General features: G+C 40.3%; 1 protein-coding gene across 2 annotated transcripts in view; it reads right to left on the bottom strand.

Moving 5' to 3' along the window:
* Positions 1-5,966, bottom strand: part of BTBD2 (BTB domain containing 2) — a 45,609-nt gene extending 39,643 nt beyond the window's left edge. Inside the window, exon 1 of one of the 2 annotated variants that reach the window (XM_032788145.2) lies at positions 5,820-5,966. The gene's annotated coding sequence lies outside the window, so the exon portion shown is untranslated. The remainder of the gene's footprint in view (positions 1-5,819) is intronic. The other variant, XM_032788153.2, reaches the window with a different exon arrangement.
* Positions 5,967-6,000: the final 34 nt, after the last annotated feature.

Genomic DNA, 6,000 nt, shown 5'->3' on the forward strand with positions numbered 1-6,000 from the left:
TGTCCAGTGCATTTCTTGTTCTTTCAGTTATTAGGTACCCTTGTTTGTTCCTGATGAGAGTGTTTGTTGGTGTCTGCCGGTTACCACTGATAAGCCGCGTCATTTTGTAGACAGTTCCTTGATCACCACGAGCAGCTGCATCCTCTGCTGGTGTTGCCAGATCATCAATATAACGCCATTTGTCCACTCTCACAAGGTGTTTGCCTTCCCAGTATGCCCCGCTATATTGCTCGTGGAATTTGTCCTTTAGCTTCTGGGATTGTGTGTCTAAAACTTTTCTTCAGGGCTCGTCTGGTTTCTATGGCACTGCATGTGCTGGGTGTAATCCACTCCTTCCTTCTCTTCTGCCTGTAGCCTAGACAGGCTTCACTGCTCTGTTTATAAATCGCTGTTACTTCTGTTCCACTTCTTGCTGATCTTCTCATCTGCATTCCCCTCATCTTCATCAAGGTCTGCAAGTGCTTAAAACCTGTTCTTTAACTGCAGAAGGAAGACTTTCTGTATTTCAAGGGACTTTAGCTAGTCAATATCATAATTGATCTGTCCCTTGTTTGGTGGGCCCACACTTCTCAGTTTTAGTTTGATGGAGGCGGTCACAAGGTGGTGGTCGCTGCCAACATCTGCACTCCTTCTCACTTTGACATCTCTCAGTGAGCGTCGCCATTTGCCATCGATCATGATACGGTCAATCTGGTTCTTATCTCTGCCATTTGGAGAGCACCACGTCAGCTTGTGAATTTCACCGTGTTCAAATAGGGTTCTGCAGATGACTAGGTCATTCACATTACAGAAATCAACAAGCAAGACTGGACTCTGAGTACCTTCCCCAGACCTGAAGAAGAGCTCTGTGTAACTCGAAAGCGTGTCTCATGTCTCTCTCACCAACAGGAGTTGGTTCAGTAAAATCTTTAGTTTTTTTAGGAAGGTAAGTGAAATTGTGCCTTGACTGGCAAATTTTCATGATATTTTGCTACTGAATTTGGCTACTGAATTGTTTCCTCAATTATTACCTAGCATTCTGGTTTCTTCAAAGGGCTAGAAACACAACAAACTGCAGTACATTAAAAGGAATAGTGCCTATAAGGATGTATTTCATTGAATAATTTTGGAGACAGACCAAAAGAACAAATTTTAAGAGACTTGATTCATAGTATCAGAATCACTAAATGAAATGAAAGCATTTTTTATATAAGTGGCAGTAAAACTTAATGGAACAGTCACCTTTAAGTTACATACCTTACTTGTTACAAAAATAATGTAAAAAATAACAGGCTTGTAGCTGCTCTTGAGGGTTCCAAGGTTATGGCACATGCAGCCCCAAGTGATAAGGAACCTTCAGAGACCATCCTGAAAGGATTTGAAGTTTTAAAACTAACTTTTCACAATTCCTGCTGGCATTTCACTTAATGGACAAATCACTTTGGTTAGTTTATAGTGGAGAGCCCTCCAAATTCTTAGCTAGGGGATGTCCCAGCAGATCTCACATTGGAAGCACAAGACTCCAAGAATGGAACTTTATTACGGTACATCTGAAGAAAAGTGGAACTTCAAAAGGTTCACCATCAACTTAAACATTCCATGTCAGTCTGAAGATTGCTTACCACTAATGTTACAAGTAAAACTCAAGATTACAATAGAGACAAATGGAAACATATCTGTTGTCTAATGTATGTAGTTAGTTTCACTGTTTTCCCCCATATAGTTAGTCAATTTCCCCTGTTTATGTGAGTCTTTCAAACAGTAACTGGAAAGAGATTTTTAAAAATGGGAAAGTGTGATTGCAAAACGAGAAAGTGTCAAAGAGACTCAAAGGAAGATATAGCACCTGAAACTATTTTTAACTTATTTTTTTAGAGTGATTAGATTTCAAGTTGATATCCCTTTAGAGCTAAATTAAACCAATCACTAGAAATATTAATGGGAACAATCCTGCACTGGCAGGAAGATGAGCTGGATAATCCAGATGTCTTTCTTACTTCTACCTTCAATGAAAGTGCGTGCACACTAGTGTGGCTGATCTCAAAAGCGCCAAAGATCCCTAGTGTCCTAATCTCTCGCTACTAAATCATTTGACAAAATTAGAATTCACGAAGTTTTTTTTAACAATGCATACAAAGATGATAGCCAAAATAAAGTGAGTAAATGTAGTAGTTTACTGTAAGTGACAGAAGCAGCATGAAAAGATTTAGAAAGTGAATAGGAATGCCTGATATTTTGTCAATAGTAAACACTAAGGAAGTCTGAAAATTTGGGATGCAAGGATCTGATTTTTAGGAATGTAATGTACCAAAAGCTAAGCGATTATGTAAAGAAAGTCACAGAAACCTCATGAAAGGCTAAATTAATTTGTTCATCCAACTGTGAAGTTTCTGGAAGCTTCTAAGAACATTACCTGGAGCCAGAATATCTCTAACTCAATATCACCTACCTGTTCTATAAACTACTCAAGAACCAGGAATATTAAATCATTTCATACTACCTCCATGATTCATTCCTTCTACCATACTACTAGTTGGTAGTTCAAAGCCTGCACCATTATAGGATTTATATTTTACAAAGGCTGACAGAGGAATAAAGGAATACAACTCCATTACACCAAATACTGCCTTCACAACCTAGCTGAAGGTTTGGCTACCATTTGTGATCCATCTGATATTTGTTTTTCTTCTACAACTATATTAAAAACAGAAACTTAAAGCTCAGATTTCTGTCAAGTTTTCTTAACTGCATCCTGCATAAATAGTTGGCAACTTTATCTTCCCAGAAATGCCATGGGGACAAAACAAGAAACAGTTCCCAGTAATCCCCTCTACATTCCCCCACCACTTCTGGACTGCACAACAACAATGCAAGCCACAATCATTCAGTATGTGCACCATTTACCAGTTAAAACTACAAATACATCCCCTCTGCAATGCACTTTCTGGGCGAGCAAATAGCAACAGAATAGCTCTGCTAACACCACATTTAACAGATAGGCAGAAGTCAAGTCAACTTTCATGTTCTAGAGTATGCCCCTCCCATAACCATTTTTTGTATTTAGCTTTGTTTGTAAATCACTTGATTAAAAAAAAAAAACTCTTCTACAGTCTGGATAACCTTTAGTCATTGTCTGAAAGCCTTAATTCTGAGATTTACTTAAAAAACTGGCAGGGCCATGGAACTCTGTTTTCACAAACAGGTCAGTGAATCAAAAGCATTACACCCCTCAAATAAACTGACAAAGTTAAAGGTGAATCATGAAGTAACTGTGAATTAAATAAGTTTCTGTGCTGAATGCCCTCTACCAGACAGGTTGTTGCAGAGACATTCAGCACAGAAGTGTTTGTTAAGTTGTTTAAATAAAATTAAACTAATTGCCTCTCGAATCCTCTTAGTACTTCCTGGATCACCAATGTATCCCAGAATGCAAGATCACAAACACCGGAAGTCTTATTGCAACATATGTAATCTATACTTGTGATGTTACAGTATGATGCTATTTGATATAGCTCCAAGGAATCAGAAAGTACCAGGAGAGTTTCAAGGCAAAAAGTTTTCAAAGGTTACTTACAACTTATTTCTGTGCTGAAAGTCTCCCACAAATTGGTTAGCATAGCATGCAGAAAAAAAATATGCTTAACTCAAAATTTCCCTTTTGCTTTCAAGCTCATCTTTAAGTACATCTACTTTGATCATTTCTAGTTGTAACATAAAAGTCTGTTCTTATTTTCCTAAGCTCTATCAACAAATGAAATAAAAGCTGGCTTAAAATAGAAAACTAGAGACATACTTTTTGAGGGGAAGAAGTTTCTAGACAATATATTTACACAGATAGCTAAGAAAAAGAAATAATTAGGAAGGTATTGTAGCAAGAATTCCCTTGCAAAGCATTAAGAAAAATAGTGTAAGAATTCACTGGATCCGTGACTGCTTTCTTCAGTGTTAAAATGAGGGACAATTGCAGTTACTCGTCACTTGGATAACTAAATGCATTAGGTATCTCCCAAAACAGTAGGTGGGCAAACAATGCCAGTCATCTCACCAGTATATTTCAAAGGAGAAAAGTCAGAGAAGTCAACTCTAGTGTCAATTACTACCAAACCAGATATCCAATATCAAGCCAAATTCAAACTCTTCAGCAAACAACCATTTTGGAGACTGCAAGCTCTTAAATTACTGTTCAGACTAAGTGCTTAGTGTTCAGTAGACTGTTTTTCATATCCAGTTGAAAGTGTGATATTTAGCATTATTTTCCAGTTATGCAGTGCTAGTGTGACAAGACTATGCAAACATATCACTCAGCTATAACTAATTTTTAGTACAGACTTCAATAGATCAAGTTATACCAACATTAGCAGGAAAGGCTTTTTTTTTTTTTTAATATTTCCCTTTAAAATTAAAAAGGACATCTTTCTAGTATTTTACACATTTTGCCCAACCCTCCTTTTTCATTTTTCACTAATATTTAATTTAGCAAGCTGTTTTCAAAATATTTTTTTTCCTGGAACAGATTCAAAGTAGAATCTAAGGATTCTTTATGCTACTGTATTTCTGTAGTCTATTCAAAACAGATTCTCTCATTTTTACACCTTTTAGAAGAAAGTTATAAAATTGTGGGAACTGAGCCTTGTTCTGCAGCTGTAGAAATCTGGCAAAAAACTACACACTATTCTGTAAGTGGAATTTTACTTAGCTGAAGTTTTATATCAAATCCCCCAATCAAAATCTCCATTGAAATCCTCTGAGATGCTTCTTTTTAAACAGCCCACCTAAAAAGATGCATTAACTCTGGAACACGTCTACACTATAACGACCACACCATACCATGCTGGAAGAACTGGACACATCATCATTAAAAGAGGGCTCTATCCTGTGCACAAGAGCTCACTATGCCTTGCTACAATGCTCCTCTGGTCAAGCCTCTAGCAGTTTAGTCTATCAATGCTTCAAGATGGGACTTCACCATGTCCCCAGAGCATTAACCTTGTCAGGAGACAAGTTGTAAATACTACCCACAGATTTGTATAGTATAGATAAACCGTATGTTTTTAAAGCCCTGTGTACATTCATAGTATTCTGAAAGTGTTGTAACATGTCTCTCAGCTGCAGGTAAAATATCTGATAACTAAGCGAAAGGAATAACATCAAGAAAGGCAAACAAGAGAGCAGCCTACCTGAAAGAATACCAGGTAGCAACCCTAACTTTTAATTTTACCTCCCCAGAAGAAAGTACTGGACAGAATAGTCAGATGGCATAACATACACACAAGAGCTTAGAAAATGGATCCCCACCACCTTCCTTTAGAAGGATTCTCTGTTCTGTGCCCCATTATGATGACTGCAGCTCCCGTTCAGTCATTAGTCTGTAGCCCACTGAACAGTTAGTTACAGGTCTCCATGCCCAGTCAGCAAAGCATTACAGCCCCAGCTATAGAGCCTGGTTCTTTGGCTCCAGCTGTAAAGAGACAGGCTTCCTGCTCTGGAGGTGCCAGTGGGGACACACAATGCTGGCTGCTCAATGGCCTAATGTGCGCTAACCCACAAGCGCCCTGCAGCCATTCCAAATGCCCTTCTAAGGGGCAGAGACCCACACACACCAGGTAAGGCAGGCCTGAGATTCAAACCATTTGGGGGGCTGCGTTCCCAGGCTGACCTGGCATCCAGTCAGCAGCCTGGTCTCTCTTACCCAGCCACAAGGGGCCTGGGAACCAGCTCTGGGTCCCTGCAAGGGAGGCGGCCCAGCCTCTTGGAGGTGTCGGTGGTGGGGTAGTGTGGGGGCCCAGGCGATAGTACCACCGAGGTACGGCAGAGGGAAGGGGGGGCCCCTCCGTTCTTACCGTTCCTTGCTCCCCTGGAGGGAGGAAGGAGCTTGTGGGCGGGTGAAAGGGGAGCAGAAGGAGGGGGAGGGAGGTGCCGCCCCATGCCGGCCAACATCACCCCGTATCCACGGCGGGCAGCGCCAGCACAGCCCCCTGCTAGGCGGGACCCGCCGGGAGCCCGGGGTGCGAGCCCCGGCCT

The sequence above is a fragment of the Chelonoidis abingdonii genome, chromosome 11 (assembly GCF_003597395.2).
Source record: "Chelonoidis abingdonii isolate Lonesome George chromosome 11, CheloAbing_2.0, whole genome shotgun sequence".
Lineage (NCBI taxonomy): Eukaryota > Metazoa > Chordata > Testudines > Testudinidae > Chelonoidis > Chelonoidis abingdonii.